The sequence below is a fragment of the Canis lupus genome, chromosome 6 (genome assembly GCF_048164855.1).
Source record: "Canis lupus baileyi chromosome 6, mCanLup2.hap1, whole genome shotgun sequence".
In the NCBI taxonomy this organism is placed as follows: Eukaryota; Metazoa; Chordata; class Mammalia; order Carnivora; family Canidae; genus Canis; species Canis lupus.
The window spans coordinates 1,827,312-1,845,653 of NC_132843.1; the positions used below are offsets into that span (position 1 = coordinate 1,827,312).

Here is an 18,342-nt window from a genome sequence, read left to right on the forward strand (position 1 = left end):
TCATGGCATTGCCCTAAATCATTAGACTCCCACAGTGTTAAGTGGTGGTTGGGTCTTACCAAGTCCAAGAAAAGTGCCTAATTCAGGAACATGACTTCAATTCTCTATATTGTCATTTCAATCATTCTACTTACAGATAAATAGCCTATTGTTTTGTCTCTTTTCTCAGTCAACAGCCTTTGGGAATCTAAACACGAAACAGTTACAAGACAGTAAAAACAATGAACAAATCTCTTGAAGAAAGAACAGGGAAAGAACAAAAATAGAGGTAAATACAATAGACTTTCCTTTTCCTCTTGAGTTTTCTAAATTATGTTCCAAAGTTGTAGCAAAAAATCGTAACATTGTCTGATGTGAATGTATATAAGGGAACAGCTAAGACAATTATATTACAAACCAGGGAGGGCCAAGAGACTTAAAGCCAGAAAGGGTTTCTACTTTTCTCTTGAACTGTTAAATGTCAACAATACTAGACTGTGACAAGTCATGTATGTATACTGTTCACAGCAAATCTACACAGAGATCCACACAAAAATACCATGCATACATCAAAATGGAATTCTAAAAAACTATTCCAGTATCTGTAGGAAGTCAGAAAAACAAGACACATATGAAAAAGAGGGAACAAACAGAAAACAGTAAAATGGCAGACTTAAACTCTAATATATCTATCAATAATTGCATTAGTTGCAAATGGTCTAAATAATTAAAACCAAAGATTGGCAGAGTGGATAAAAAACACAACTATATGCTACCCACAAGAAATTTTAGATAGAACTCACTTCAAATATAGTTAGGTCTAAAACAGAAGGATGGAAGATGATATACCATGTAAATATTAATTGAAAGAAATTAATTTGACATATTAGTGACAGATAAAGTATACCTCAAAGGCTATATGGCAGTCAGCCTGGGTGGCTCAGTGGTTTAGCGCCACCTTCAGCCCAGGGCGTGACCCTGGAGACCCGGGATCGAGCCCCATATTAGGCTCCCTGCATGGAGCCTGCTTCTCCCTCTGCCTGTGTCTCTGCCTCTCTCTCTCTCTGTGCCTCTCATGAATAAATAAATACAATCTTAAAAAAAAAAAAAAAACGCTATATGGCCTACAAAGTAAAAAATAGGTACTATCTGGTGCAGTAAATAAAAAGCTATGGTTATCCCCACACAATATATCTCTGCCTGTACAGTGTATACAAAGTATAATGTCTAGCATTCAACCAAAATGTACAAGACAAAAACAAGTTAAAACAACTCACATTTAAGAGACAAAGCAATAGGCAGTACTAGATCAAGAGATACAAAGAGGGATCCCTGGGTGGCGCAGCGGTTTGGCGCCTGCCTTTGGCCCAGGGCGCGATCCTGGAGACCTGGGATCGAATCCCACATCAGGCTCCCGGTGCATGGAACCTGCTTCTCCCTCTGCCTGTGTGTCTCTGCCTCTCTCTCTCTGTGACTATCATAAATAAATAAAAATTAAAAAAAAAAAAAAGAGATACAAAGATGATAAAAATATCAAACAAGAAATTTAAAGGAACTATGCTTTATAAAATCTATTATGAACCTACATATGTTTGGATTGATGGGGAATTTTAGTGGAGTTGAAAACTATAAGAAACTGACAAATGTAAATGCTAGAAGATAAAAAATACATATTATTAGCAGGAAAGAACACATAAATGGGTTCAACAGTGGACTTAACAGAGTCTTGAAGAGGTAATGGCTGAGCAGTAAAATAATGAAAGTATCAAATGATGGTCCAAGAAGCTCAGAGAATATCCCCCAAATCTACCCAAAATAAAACAAAAAAACACACATGTAAGTACATCATCTTAAACTCTGAAAACCAAAGACAAAGAGAAAATCTTGAAGGCAGCCAGAGGATTCTATAACTAGCAAAGATATCCTTCAAATGTGAAGGTGAAATAAAGATTTTTTTTTTCATAGTAAAATAAGCTGAGATAATGTATGAGACACCTGTACTCTAAGCAATGTTTCTTTAGGCAGAATGAATTATAAAACCAGTTTGGGGGTGCCTGGGTGGCTCAGACAGTTTAAGCATCTGCCTTTGGTTCGGGTCATGATCTTAGGGTCCTGGGATCGAGTTCTGCAGCTGGCAAGGAGTATGCTTCGCCCTCTGCCTTTCCTTCTGTGTTCATAAATAAATAAATAAATAAATAAATAAATAAATAAATAAATAAATAAATAAAATCTTAAAACAAAACAGATTGGACTGTAGATCTACACAAGGAAATAGACATTTTTATTTGTAATCATTCTGAATGAAAAGTTTATTTTTATTTTTTTAAGATTTAAAAAAAATTTATTTATTCATGAGACAGAGAGAGAGAGAGAGAGAAAGAATGGCAGAGACACAGGCAGAGGGAGAAGCAGGATCCATGCAGGGAGCCCAATGTGGGACTCGATCCTGGGACTCCAGGATCATACCCTGGGCTGAAGGCGGCGCTAAACTGCTGAGCCACCCGGGCTGCCCAAGAAAACAGATTTCAAAGCAAAACAGTAGCAACAGTATTATTAGTTTACTGCATATGTAAGACACAACTTTCTAACAGGCATCCAATTTATTTGCTTCCTCATTTCTATGAGCAAGGATGCAATAAGCATGTTGTTAAATCTGTTCTTCTTTTTCTCTGGGACAGATTCCAGGAGAGGGATTGGTGAAAAAACTGTATTTGTATTGTTAATGGATGTTGCTAGATCGTTGCTTAAAGAGCAATGACAATACATGGATGCTGACAATATAGGAAGCTTCTTGCCCTCATTCTCACCCGCATGTATAATTATTCCGTTTAACATTCACTGTCTGAAAGAGTCATCACTTCTGGATAGTTAGGTCAAAATTTCCCAAAATGAGAAAGGATTCATCAATTCTTCCAAGTGATTCATATATTCTGAGTGACTCTAGGTTCACAACTGCCATCTTTTTTTTTTAAACATTTTTTTTATAACTATGTACTGTTTCTCTTAATTCATGTTGTTTATTTTAGTAAAGTGTATGTTTTACTAATATTGTTATGCCAGCTTCATTTTTTTATTTGCCAGGTTATCTATAACTTCCAAGCCTTTAATTTTCAAGCTTTCTGTGTTACTGAAAACACATATAGTTCAAAGCAACTATATAGCTAGGTTTTACGATTTGTAGATCTAATAAGTTTCCAAATTTTAAGTGAGTTTAATTTACTTACATTTGTTGTTATTGTTGGTACCTTTCAATATATTCCTACCATCACGTTTTGTGACTTTTATTTATTTTTTATTTTTTTAATTTTTTGTTTTGTGACTTTTAAATCATTACCTATTGCTGTTTAACAAACTGTTCCAAAGCTTAGCTGCTTAGAATAGCAATCATTTGTTTTGCTAATAATTTGGGTGAGGCTTGATGGGGACAGCAGGTCTCTGCTCCATGTGGCTTCACATGGGGATGCTCAACTGGAGGTTAGAGGATCTCTTGGTATGATAGCTTGCATGGCTGGCAAGTTGGTGCTGGCTTGTGATGAAGAAGGGGGGTCGAGCTCGGGGTGGGGACCAGGGTTTTTGATTCTTCTACACAGAGTCTCTTCTGGGTGGCAAAAAGTTCTTCATAACATGAAGGCTCCAAGAGATCTAATGATCTATTATTAAACTTTTGTTTAATTCCCAAGGAAAATTATCAAATAACTTGTAATTATAATTTACAAGTTATTTGAATCTTCAAGTTGCTGCTATGATTGAATCAGATTCTGGTGCAGGTACCTACCAAGAATGGCAATAAGCAAATGAAACCCTTTATGTTTCTTTTCTTCTTTTCTTTTCTTTTCTAAGATTTATTTATTCATGAGAGACAGAGAGAGAGAGAGAGACAGAGATACAGGCAGAGGGAGAAGCAGGCTCCATGCAGGAAGCCAGATGTGGGAGTGGGACTTCAGCCCCATGATCACACCCTGGGCTGAAGGCGGTACTAAACCGCTGGGCCACTGGGGCTGCCCTACGTTTCATTTTTAAAAAGCATTACTGGGTAGTAATCACTACTTGTAAAAAGATGAAAAATTAGCATGAATTTGATTAGTTTCTTTACAATTACAAAATCGTCCAAATCTCAGTATTTAAACACACCTAAATGTTATCTAATTACATCACCATCTGGGTGGGTGTCAGAATTTCAAACGGTATATAGAAAGGTTGCTATTTGATTTTTTTCGCATGAAGATTAAATGAGATAGCATTTATAAAGCCCTTAAAATAGTGCTTAACACAGTAAGTACCATGTGTTTTCTTAAAATAATGTATTTGAAAGAAGAAAAATCATTTTAATCTTAGACACTATAAAAAGATAAATGCTTTTCCAAAGTTGATAAATTAATTCAATTACTGTAACTATAAAGAACTTAGAAATCACATTTCTTAGAGTTAAATATGTACCCCAGATCCCATTCCCATTACTTTATAAAGCTTAAAAAAATTTTTTTTTTTTTTTTATAAAACTAGTCCCTTAAGAGGAGATGTACAGAAAAACTGACTTACATTTATGGAATAACATAAGGTTTTATAAAAAGACATGTTTTAAAAACCAACCATGTTTCCCCTGTATTGTGTCAAAATTAGCTTTTCCAGAGATAAAATCTGATGGCTCTCTGGTAGAGAGCAAAATACGTGGAAAATATCACGTCTTTTTCATTCTCTCTCTCTTTTTTTTTTTTTTTTAGTACATACAGCTTTCATTTCAGAAATGGATCCCAGATCACACTTTCTACTCCAACAAAACAAAACAAAAAAACCCACCCAATACAAAAGCATACTTATTTTGTTGTAGAAAATTTCAAATGTTAAAACAAAGACCCTTAAAAAATGGTCCATTTTCAGACGTTTCTGATGGTTTTTGTCCCTGTTGGTAATGAACACTGAACAAGTTCTGTACTAAGTTTGATTTCATGTCTAACAGACAAGCTGGCAATTATGAGAGGGTCTTACCCTGTCCATAGTACTCACGGTTGCCTCATTATATAAACTTCCTTTTCCTTTTAAGAGAGAATTGATACAGTTAAAAATTTCAAATCATTTATTTTTAGTTTCCTTAAGAGAAGCATATGTATCTTGTTTGTATTAGTTTTGGGGGCATTCCAAGAGAGTTGTCTAAATTTCCTGCATTTTCAGCAGAAAATAAAACCTTCAACAAAATTAATGGGACTTGGCCAGAGTGGGGATGAAGGGGGAGGAAATGGACAGGCAAGCCTCTTTTTAAAGTTAATGTGCAAATGGCCTTCAAAGCCAATCATTTGGTGATAGACTCCTGTTATCTTTATGTTGTTAATTTATTGGCGCATACACTAAAAAGCTTTGTGATCACGTTATTTCTAGCCAGAACTGGATTTGTCTCCAAATGTCCAGCTTCTGATAGCAAGAACTAGCTTTGTATTACCTGCAAAATCACAGCTGAAGAATTAATCCTGTGACCAGAGGAGACAATGTGTAACTCTGATAATGTGGGGGCAGGGAGGGGGGAAGGGCAGAGTTATGGCACCGCTGTTCTTGCGTGGGAATGTAAGATGATGTGGTCTTTGTCTTGGTTCTTTGGACAGTGTCTGAACATGGCCCACAAGCCTAAACTAGAACCTTGGGAAGTCTATTATTGAAAACATGCTTACTGGTGGCAGGAAGGCTGGAGAAAGGTGGCTGCTAGGGGACACTGGCTAACTTTACATGATTTTCCATACTTGGAAAATAGCCACGGAACTCACAAAAAAGGAATGTTCTGATGGAAATCCAACTCAATTGCAGCTCCCAACAATCACATTATCTTAGCAGGCTGCCCACACTGAGCACAAAGTGGGGTGCAGGGCAGTGCTTCTCCTCCTCCCCCAGCCCTCCCACTGGCAGAGAGTGAGCATACATCCCAGAGCCTTGAGTTTTCTGTTTTGTTTTTTTAAAAATTTAATGTTCTGCCTTAAGAATTAGTGCTCATTTCCATCTTTCTTCAAAATATACTGTTTTATTATAAAAAGAACTACTCTTTCACATCCTACGAAAAGTAATATCTGAGTAAAACAACTCTCTAGGAAAATGTATCTTTTTTTTCTTATAATAGCTTTGACATTGTCAAAAGAGAGAGGAGAGCTCCCCATTACAGTTCTGCCAATAATGACCTGTGTGACCTTTGCTAAGTCACTTCACCTAAGTGGAAGTTTTTCATTTGCAAAAACAAGTGCTTATATGGGATTAAAAAAAAGTCCTTTGCCATTCTTAAGTCTCAACCTCCAATGAAGATTGTAGAAAATACTGAATTTAGAAAGCAAATTTTATTAGAGTAATCAAACATGTAATTAATGTAGAAAAAGCTTTAGGATGACCTCAAACTTTAGTAAAATCCAGAATTTAGATTATCCCAGCACCTTGAAGAAAGTCACTGTAACACTCAACAACCTTTGAGAAGAAAAATGTAGAAGGTGAAGTTCGAAAATAATCATTTCTGAAACCAAAGAGCTTACTGATTCTTCTAGAATGCCTTAAATTTCAAGGCTTATTATCTTTGATATTGTTTTTTTTTAAATTTTTTTATTTATTTATGATAGTCACAGAAAGAGAGAGAGAGAGAGGCAGAGACACAGGCAGAGGGAAAAGCAGGCTCCATGCACCGGGAGCCTGATGTGGGATTCGATCCCAGGTCTCCAGGATCGCGCCCTGGGCCAAAGGCAGGCGCCAAACCGCTACGCCACCTAGGGATCCCTATCTTTGATATTGTTAATGCACAAAAGGGAAATAATCTCTACACTTGGATGCCATTTTTTTTTAAGATTTTATTCATTTATTAATGAGAGACATAGAGAGAGAGAGAGGCAGAGACACAGGCAGAGGGAGAAGCAGGCTCCATGCAGGGAGCCCAACGTGGGATTCGATCCTGGGTCTCTAGGATCACACCCTGGACTGAAGGCGGCGCTAAACCGCTGAGCCACCGAGGCTGCCCATGGATGCCGGGTTTTGTTTTTGTTTTTGTTTTTTTTTCATTCCTTCTCTGGAAGAAGAGTCAGTGGTGCTAAGAATCACACCCAGAAGAGCTACAGTTCAGCTTTAAAAAAAAATGAAAAAGGCAAAACAGAGGTAGCTGCAAGCCAGGGGAGAGGAGCTCTGGAATGGATTCTAGTCCCAGTTTGTCATAGACTGGACAAGTCACTGCCTGGGCCTCAGCTCCTTTAAATGTAAAATAAATGGGCTCCCTGGGGTGATGCACAGAAGCATTATAGGTGACCCAGACTGGCTTCTGCTTAGGATATGCAAAGACTGCTTCTCTTACTCTACCAGTGAGAAAAAGCCAGATAATTTAATAAATCATAAGTCTTCTTAGGGCCATCAGAGAATGATTTTGGAAGGCAGTCAAGTAAAATGAATTCTCTAGAGGGGCAAGTCCCTCTAAAGAGAGAACAAAAGGAGAACGCATACTCTCATTTTTGGCAGAGCACAGGGGGAGGACACGGTCTCCACAGAATGGAAAGAAAGAAATCAGATTAAGATTTCAATAAATTCTTTTTAAGATTTTATTTATTTGTTCATGAGAGAGAGAGAGAGAGAGAGAGAGAGAGAGAGAGAGAGGCAGAGACACAGGCAGAGGGAGAAGCAGGCTCCATACAGGAAGCCTGATGTGGGACTCGATCCCGGGACTCCAGGATCACACCCCGGGCTGCAGGCGGCGCTAAACCACTGCGCCACCGGGGCTGCCCAGATTTCAATAAATTCTTAAAGGCTACATGTGGTCTAATGTGTCAGTCTGGAAAGCTGGAGCTCCAGATACAGTGGAATTTGCACTCACTTGAAAGCTCATTCCCACCAGCCTTCACCAGGTGCTCACGAGAAAGACAAGGTGTGGAGAAGGAGATGGGAAAGAGCCCTCTATCTGACCCAGCTTCCCAGACCTTCCTTCTCATGCGAGGCAAAAGCTTTAACCTATTGTGGCAGCAAACTATTGGCCCAGAGCACGAGGAAATTTCCACTGCTTCCAGGGGAGAAGTAGAAACATAACCCATCTGCCGCTGAATGAGAAGCAGGAAACTCACTTCCAGGACACCAACAGACAGCTGCCTGTTCCTGTTGGTGGGGGGACTGAGCAAAAAACCCTCTAACATGGGGTTAGAGCAGCAAACCATACTGGGTGTACAATCCTATATCTGGATCCTATGCTACCACTGGGGAAGGGGCAGGAACCTCTCACTCAGGGCCAACCACAGACACAGAGCTGCCAAGATGAGAAAAGACAGACATGCTGAGAAAGCCCTGTGACTATGACCCAGACACACACAGGGACTCCCCAAGAAGGAGGCTGGACCAGGACAATAGAAATACCCATCTCTAACTCTACTGCAGGGGCTGCTGAAAGCAGAGGTGGGTAAAGCAACACTGAACAGAACCCAGGCCGCACTCCTCACGCACAGCAACAACTACTGGGGAATGTCAAGCTAACAGTACACTAAAGACGAAGCCCAAACTCAGCTCAGGTCCTAACCAGAATGAGCCAACTTCTATCAGCAGAGGTGTGCCCATTTATAGGCATATTTTTCACTCCAGACTTACTGTCCTATACATAATGTCTGGCATTTAATAGAAAAGTGAGACATGGGGATCCCTGAGTGGCTCAGTGGTTTGGCACCTGCCTTCAGCCCAGGGCATGATCCTGGAGTCCCGGGATCGAGTCCCACATCCAGCTCCCTGCATGGGGCCTGCTTCTCCCTCTGCCTGTCTCTGCCTCTCTCTTTCTCTCTCATGATAAATAAATAAAATCTTAAAAAAAAAAAAAAAGAAGGGGATTCCCGGGTGGCTCAGCGGTTTAGAGTCTGCCTTCAATCCAGGGCATGATCCTGGAGTCCCCGGATCGAGTCCCACATCAGGCTCCCTTCATGGAGCCTCCTTCTCCCTCTGCCTGTGTCTCTGCCTCTCTCTCTGTCTCTTGTGAATAAACAAATAAATATAATCTTAAAAAAAAAAAGAAAATTGAGACACATAAAATAAATCATATGGTCCCTAAATAACAGAGATGTGGTAGGTGCTGGGGACAGAGCAGTAATCCACACATGACCACACCTTCACACAGATTATCATTTAGAGGAGATTCACGTTGGAACGTACCAAGTCTATGGAAGCACTTGGGGGTCTTGGGGACAAAGGGAAAAGGAAGACAGCAGGGTGGTCAGGCACACAAGCCCTGGAGTCAGGCCTGGATCTGAGCCCCAGTTTTAGCATTTATTAGCTATGTGTCCTTTGGCCTCAGGTTTCTCATTTGAAAAATTAGAATATTACCTCTTTTATAGGATATGATTACATAATAATATACTTTAAAAAAATCTGCTGTCTTGCTTAGCAGATATTAAATGCTCATTACACGGTAGTTACTTACTATCAATGGGAAGAGACCTGTCCAAGTTGGTGGGGAGGTAAAAGGGTGAATAATAAAGTGCATGCACAGAAAGCCTCACAGTGAAGTGGACCATGCTATGGGGAGGAAATCCAGTTTGGCTAGAAGGTCAACGTAACGGGCTGACAAGAGGTGGAACCAGATCCAACAGTCAGATGAGTGCCAGACTTCCCTTAGCACAAAGAGGACCTGTGGGGCTCCTGCTACTTCAGAAACACCCAGGAAGAGAAGGAAAAAAACCACTGCCGGCTAAAATGTGGCCCTGGAGAAGAGATGGAGGAGAGAAGATGAAACCATTCTGGAGAGGTCCAGGGAGTGCATTCTGAAAGCCTACAAAGGCAGACATTCAGACGGAGGACTTGCTACTCACAGTGCAAAAGTCACAAGATACAAGAAAGAGGGAGCAGAAACTGAACTTGAGGGTGAACCCTGGAACTGCCATCCAAAATTCTGAAAAAGAACAATGGGCTGACATTTTTTAACAGAACAATACGTGGTACAAAACTATACTAGCTAATGTATTTGAAATGGCACCATACACAGAAAGATAAAAAACAGTGGTGGAAGAGCCAGAAGCCAGAAACAATTCCAAGGGTGTATGGGAATTCAGTCAATTACACAGATAGGATTTCATACCTGAGGAGACAAATCATGGAGTTATAGCTACTGGGCTGAGTAATAATTAAATAGAGAAAATGCAAAGGCTAGATCTCTAATTAATTCCTTCAACGAAAAGAATTCCAGAAGATTAAAAGGTTAAGAAATAAACTTTAAGGGGTTAGAAAAAATATAGCTAAATATGTTCATCATTTTGACCCAGGGATGGGGTAAGAGCGGCAAGGAGGCTTTTCAATGTTTTAAGAAAAGAATCCAGAGTCTCTAAAGGAAAAAGCAGAGTTTCGAATACATGAAAATTTAAGTCTTTTGTTAAAAGTGGAACCTCATAAATGGAGAAGAGAGTAATAGCAACTAAGAAAAATATTAGCAACACATTCAGGAAGAGCAAAACCACATGAAGAAATTCTACAAATCAGTAAGAAAAAATATAAACAGCTAATGGCTGGGTGCTGATCAGTGACAGAGTTGCTCTTAACAGAAGAACGAAGGCCTCAGAATCATTCCTAAGTGCACAGGTAAAATCGAGAAAGCAAACCAAGTCCAAAGAAAGCAGGACAGAAGAAATGACAAAAAATAAAACCCTAAATAAATCAATCAGAAAATAGAGGAAAACCATAAGATATAGGTAAATAAGCACCTTTGTTTCTTTTAAAAGCAAACAACAAGCAGACAATACCCTAATTAGGAAAAAGGGGAAAATCACACATACAAAACACTAGGGAAGAGAAAAAGAATATAACCATCGATATGGAAAAAATTTCAATGAAAATTCTCTGGATAATTCTCTAAGAAAACTGACAATCTGTGATAAAAATGCCAAAATTTGAAATACTGATATATTAGTGAGGTCATAGGAAAACAAAAACTCTCATGAAATGTTAGTGGGAATGCAGAATGGTATGGCCTCATTGGAGGAACATTTGGCAACGTTTAAAAAACTATAGGTGCATATGCACTGAGACTCAGGAATCTCACCTTTAGGAGGTAAATACGAAGGCAGACTCGTGCAACTGTGAGACAGCATATGCACAAGGTTGGTCATTATAGCATTTGCAAATAATGAAAGAAAACAAAATGTCCATCAATAAACTATGGTATCTCCACATAACATAATACTATGCAGGCGGGAAAAGCAATGAAGATATCTCTACACTAACAGAGAATGAGTCTGGGAGAGACCGTGAATACAGAAAGGTGCCAAACAGTACATACTGTGTTATCTTTTGGGTAAGAAAGGACCTGAGGAAGAGTGTAAGAATGTGTGTGTGTGTGTGTGAGAGAGAGAGTGTGCGCACGCGCACATGCATGCAAAAAAGAAATTAGAAGGATAAACTAAAAATAATGAAAGGGCGCCTGGTGGCTCAGTTGGTTGAGCCTCTGACTCTTGATTTTTTTTTGAAAGATTTTATTTATTTAAAGAAAAAAGATTTTTATTTATTCATGAGAGAGAGAGAGAGAGAGAGAGGCAGAGACACAGGCAGAGGGAGAAGCAGGCTCCATGCAGGGAGCCCGATGTGGGACTCGATCCAGGGATCCTGGGATCATGCCCTGAGTCAAAGGCAGGCACCAAACCGCTAAGCCACCCAGGGTTCCCCTGACTCTTGATCTTGGCTCAGGTCATGATTTCATGGGTTGTGGGATAAGCTCTGAGTTGGACTCCTTGCTCAGCAGGGAGTCTGGCTTGAGAGATTCTCTCCCCCCCCTCCTGCTCTCTGTAAAAAGAGGTGAATAAATCTTTAAAAAATGAAAATAATAAAGAAAATAAGTTATCTACAGAGGAAGGGAGGAAACAAGGAAAAAGGAATATGGATGGAAGCAAGAGCTTTCTTTCTGTGTATATCCTGTTATAGTTTTGACTTTGGAAAGAAATTAACATTTTATATATTCCAAAATAAAATTGAATTGAGGATTTAAAAGAATTCTCTGAAACATGAGAATAAACTGAAATGATCAGAATTGTGACATAATGATATAGACAAAGTACTTACTTTCTGTGTCCTTGGAACACAGTATTATTTTGATTTGCACATAAATACATTCTTAGTAGAATACTAGGTAGAATGTATTTTTTTGAAGTTTTATAGTTAGTATAAAAATTTATTATCAATGATAATTAATCATCTGAAGACCACAGAATGTATTCTAAGGACAAACAGAAATGAAATATCAAACTTCATTCAATGGTCTAATTTTTAGTAGTCATTTTGGTGACAGTATTTTTAAGCCACTGATTATCTAACGAAAGTAAGGTTTTTAAGAATCAATGTTTTCAGTGTAAGAGGAAATAGAAACCTAAAACCAAATAAAGAAAGAAAGCTAAAAACTTATAATGATAAATGTGAATTTGAAATCGTAAACATTTTTGTTGTAAAAATATGTATTTTCTACTATAGTCCACTGAAAAGGCCTAGTAATGACAACTAAACAGCAATGAGAGTACCAGCTGTCAGATTATGTTCTTTAAACACCATTCAACCAAAAGAACAAGCAAACATACAAAGAAAAAAAACAACAACCCAAGTCTCCTTGAAAGCATGACTGGTGTCAGGGCTGTGGCAGAATATATATAATATTAGTTGGGACATCCTGCACTAGAAATCAAGAAAATTTGTAATTACTAGTGGATTGTGCTAAATGGACACATAAGTCAACGTGATGTGATATCCAGTGACCAAAGATGAAACTTCAAAGAGCTGAACTTCAAACATAATGATATTTCTAGTAGGTGGATTAGATGTTTTAGACCAACTTCCCCACCTGAGAACAGTTATAAAAGCTAGACATGTGTAGGGGATCTGGGTGGCTCAGTCAATTGAGTGGCCAGCTCTTGATTTCGGTTTGGGCCATGATTTTAGGGTTCTGGGATTGGGCCCCATGTTGGGTTCCATGCTCAGTGAGGAGTCATCTTGAGGATTTCTCTTCCTCTCTCTTAGCCCCTCCCCCTGCACATGCTCATTCTCTCTCAAATAAATATATCTTTTAAAAAAAGCTAGACATGTATATATACACAGATGCACATGCATACACTGTTTAATGGCCTCAGAAAACTATCAAAAAAGTAAAAAATTGTGGGTTCAAGATTTGGGAAAACAGGTAAGTATAGCATTTAGGACCACTTTTCCCTTAAAGATGTTTGAAGTATAGCTGAGAGCCTTAGAAACTGAGTGGGTAGGGAAACTTAGCAAAAGGTTTGACAGGCTCACAGGAGTTAGAAGTGAAAAGGGCAAATATTGGAATTCAGGATCTGCCAAAAAAGGGACTCCAGTAATTCCTTACAGATTTTATGTGGAAGTCCAAGAGGTCTGCCTGAGTTGTACAAGTGAGAAAGAAATAGACTATCCCTCAGAGAGACTCACATCTAGCTGTGAAGCATCTCAATCAGATTGGATTAAGTCCATCTGTATTTGTAATATAATTTCTAGCCTAGGCAGTTGCCACAAGCAGAAATCCCCTCTGGAGGAAGATAACACCATCCAGAGCCTCAATTAGCTCCACGATTCTTCAGATAAAATGTCGGGCACTCAATAAAAATAACCAGGTACATTAAAAGGTAAGACCATATAACCAAAAGACGAAACAACAGACAATACAAACAGGCCCATTGGGACCCATCAAATGCATGCTTTAAAGTAATTGTGCTTAAGGAGTCTGAGGACAAGACTGAGGATTCTGGCAGGGAACTGCAAAATACAAAAAAGAGCTACATGGAAAAATCTAGAAGTTAAAAATACAATAACTAATGAAGAACTTAATGGATGGCTTAAATACCAGATGAGACACAACTGCTGAGAAAATCAGTAAAGTAGAAAATAGTATTTGATAAGAAAACATCCAGAATAAAGAGAAAGGAGCACAATATTTTAGAGATCGATACTAGCTGAGAAACACATCAGGCAACAAATTCAAGAAGCATTATGAACTCTGTCATCAGGATAAATCTGACAAAAACCACTCTAAGTACCTAACAGTAAATCTATTGAAAACCAAAGGCAGAGTAATTTTACAAGAGGCCAAAGAGGGACAGTCTGTGAATAGTCCTTCTCTCTATGTACTTAAGATATGCAGGTTTTTCTGTAAGAGTACAATACTTTACTAAAAAGTTCTTTTTTATTTTTATTTATTTTTTTAAAGATTCATTCATTCATTCATTCATTCATTTATGATAAAGAGAGAAAGAGGCAGAGACACAGGAGGAAGGAGAAGCAGGCTCCATGCCAGGAGCCTGACGTGGGACTTGATCCCGGTACTCCAGGATCGCGCCCTGGGCCAAAGGCAGGCACCAAACCACTAAGCCACCCAGAGATCCCCTAAAAAGTTCTTTTTTAAAGAATGTAATGAGTTCAAACATTTAATATATAAAACTCCCTGAGTTTAATAATGTAATTCTTTAAAAAATGAGAGAAAGAGAACTCTAACCTCCCAAACCCACCAATTCATTGGACAACACTGTTAAGTAAACAGACCACCAGCTTCTTACTCTAAAAACTGGAGATTAAAAGGGAGTAATTAAGCCTTTGACTTTCCTCTATGAACTGTATTTCAATTAACCCTGTCTGATAAGGAAATGTTCTAGAAAAATTACATAACGTAATTAAATATTAGAATTAAAAATCCTAATAAATGTAGAAGTAAAAATAATGTTGAGAACAAAATGCTGCAATTCTTAACGGACTCATTTGGGCAACACTTGTCAATGGACAGAACTATGGGATGAAAGCATGAAGTGGAATGGGATGAAAGCATGAAGTGGAACCTCACAGTAGAGAAATCAGGCGGTCCCCACCTGAAACCACTGATGATTCTTAGCCTCAATAAGAGTGAGACAACTATACCTCCTAACGTGTGGAGCAAACAATGTCACCTCCTATGAAGTAACCTTGCCAAGAAAGAAGAATCCGAATTTATTCAAGCCTGTAGAGCTAACTTCCATTTATAGTAAATATGAGAGAACAAGTTGAACACTACTAAAGGACATGTTCAGGATATGGAAGATTCTACAGGAAAATGGCCATTTCTGCAGCATAATAATGGTATGAGGAGAAGAAACAAGGAGGTCACAATAGATTAAAAGATACTTAATAGATATAACAGCCAAAAGTATGAATTTTTATTTTTCATTTTTTAAAGATTTTTAAATTTATTTATTCATGAGAGACAGAGAGAGAGAGAGAGAGTGAGTCAGAGACACAGGCAGAGGGAGAAGCAGGCTCCATGCAGGGGTCCGATGTGGGACTTGATCCCCGGTCTCCAGGATCACGCCCTGGACCAAAGGCGGCACTAAACCGCTGAGCCACCCGGGCTGCCCCTGAATTTTTATTTAGGACTCTGATGTTAACACTGTCGACAGCTTTATGAGATTGCTGGAGAGATCTGTTTGTGTTGTGTATTTGATCACACCTAAGAAAAACTGCTATCTTTGTTAGGTGTAATAATCATATATTACTATGAAAGAAGATGTTATTTTAGAGATACATACCAAAATACGAAGGACTAAAATTCCAATATTTACTCTGAAATACCATAGCAAAGAAGGTTCAAATGAGAGATACATGACAAAATCTAATTGTTGAATCTACATAGTTGGTGTATCAGGGTTCGTTAAACACCTTTCATGTCGTTTGAATTTTTTTTCATAACAAATATTTAGTTTGACAAACTGAATGAAAGGGAAACTTGTCTAGGTAAATACAAATCATTCGACTTGACCTATAATCAAATTAAAAATGTGAAGAAAATAATACAATAAAAGACTTGTCAGGGACTGTTGAAAAAGGGGGCTCCCATGCTCATCTAGCTTTATGAGTAACGCCTTTATATCTTCAGGGAATACATATTATGCCCTTTAAAGCTTTTACTCATTTTATATTTTTTTAAAGATTGTTTTGGGGGCCCGTGGGTGGCTCAGTGGTTGAGCAAGAGCCACCCGGGCTGCCCCTCCTGGTGGAGTTTTAAAAGGAATTTGAGAAAAGTTAAAAAAATTGCTTGGTAGATTGAGAAAAAGGGCCTTCATTTGAAAAATGCACACTGGACACACATAATTCACAAAAGATAAAAACATTAGGATATGTTTGTTCCCTTTTGCTAGTTTAAAAATACTCATTAAAATAATAATGCTATAACTTTTTTTTTATTTTTGACATTTCACATTGACATAAATTAACAAATCTAATTCCCAGTGTTGTCAAGAAGAAAGGAAATAGGATTCTCAATAGAGTCCTGATGGAAGTGTAATCTAACACGACTTGTCCAGGTTTTAACATATCAATACGTACTAAAAAAGTCTTTAAAAATGCAGACTTTTCTGTGCCTGTAATTCTAATATCAGAAATTTATCCTAAGGAAATAAGACTGTGGATGTTTACTGTAAAATAATAAGAAATTCTCATTATCCCTGAATGAGTTTTCTATCACAGCTGTACCAAACCACAAGTTTGGCAGCTTACAACAATGCAAACTTATTATCTCACAGTTCTGAAGACATTCGGGTAGGTTTGGCTGTTTCCTCGGCCCTGGGTCTCATGAGGCTCATGAGGCAAGGCGTCAGCTGGGCGAGGCTCTTATCTGGAGGCTCTGGGGGAGAATCTATTTCCAAGTTCATTCAGGTTGTTGGCAGAATTCAGTTCCTCATGGCTGCAGAGCCGAGTTTCCTATTTTCTTGCTGGCTGTCAGCTGGAAGTCTCTGTTAGCAGCTTCAGGCTGCCTGCATCACATCACCCCTTCCATCTTCAAACTGGCAATGGCGGGTCAAATCCCTTGCAGCGTTGAGTCTCTCAGACTTCCCTTTTGGGCATATCTCTTCTACTTGAGCTGGAGAAAGTTCTCTAATTTTAAGGGCTCCTGTGTTTTGATTGGGTCCACCTAAATAAGCCAAACTAATCTCCTGATCTTAAGGCCCATTACCTTACTTACATCTGCTAAGTTTCTTCGGCTGTACAACTTATCATATCCATGGGTTCTGGGGATTAGGACCTGGACACTTTTCAGAGGTCATTACTCAACTACAGTTACTGAAGGGTCATTACACCTATCACAAACCCAAATGTCCAACAGTAGATGACTGGTTACATAAATTACGTAAATCTGGACGATGGATACCACGGAGTTATTCTAATGACGGGTATCACACAACTTGGAATGGACTGGTAGAAGGACAGATGTGAATAGGTAATGAGGCAAGCTTAGTAATATGTTAATTGTACAGTCTAGGTGGTAGGTATGTGGGTGTTCACTGTACACATTTCTCAACTTTTCTTGTATATTTGAAAATTTTCAGAATAAGATGTTGGGGAAAAAACAAGTTAGTCCAATGATCTTCCAAACCCTACCCCTCATCAATGGTCTTCAAGCTGCACTGGGTGAAAATCTAAGTGTCTATGAGAATTCTAGCAACGCAGCAGCACATAAACTTTTGCATAAGGTTTACAAGGGGATAAGTTTCAAATAGCATTAAACATCACTTTATTTTTCAGATAATTAGGAAATTAAAATAGAAAAACAATAATATACGACACATTTTTTTGAACTGTTGATCTATAAAACCAAATTATATCTGACACTTGAGGCATTTTTATTTTCAAAAAAGTTCGCTCTAAAATAACACATAAAACAAATGCTGTCCCAATTATTTCTTGATGGGAAACAACAAACCTACCTCACAGTTTAACAAAATTTGACAAAACCAATTCTCAGTTGTGACAAACAAAATATCAAATAACCATAGAAGAAAATGATTTTGCCAACAGTAAGTGAGGGCCCCACATCATGACCTGCAACATTGTCCGAAGCACTGAGAACAGGTAATGAGGATATAAGATAAGATGCAGTCCTTGACCTTTATTTCACCTTGGGAATTATAAAATCCTGTTTAATTGTGTAAGGCAGAAATTTCTCAAAAACTTTTCTTTCAAGATACGTAAGAAATTTTACATTAAAACCTTAGTATTTTCACTTGGAAATCATATTGCAAATATAATTGAGGGATGCTGCACCTCAATCGAGACACCAAAAACTATTTTCATGGACTCAAATCAGAAGCAATTACTCTGTATCTTAAATACTTCCCAGTTTTACGGAAACTTGGCCAGAGCTACAGAAGAGGAATACTGCCACCGTAGTTATTAATAGCCCAGGCCCTGGGGTCAACCTGACTGACCTCTGAATCCCTGTTCTACCATTTACTGCTCATGTGACCTTGGGCAAGATTCTAAACCTGGATTTATCAGCAAAACTGTTACAGTAGAGTGGAAACAAGATAATGAATATAAAACACCTACCCCAACACCTAACATGCAGTAGCAGTTACTAGATGTGACTTCTGATTATAGTAAAAGTGG

The 18,342-nt window shown here is 38.4% G+C and overlaps 1 protein-coding gene across 4 annotated transcripts in view; it reads right to left on the bottom strand.

Moving 5' to 3' along the window:
• DYM (dymeclin) overlaps positions 1 to 18,342 on the bottom strand; it is a 342,875-nt gene that overhangs the window by 58,806 nt on the left and 265,727 nt on the right. The gene's annotated exons all lie outside the window — the stretch shown is intronic.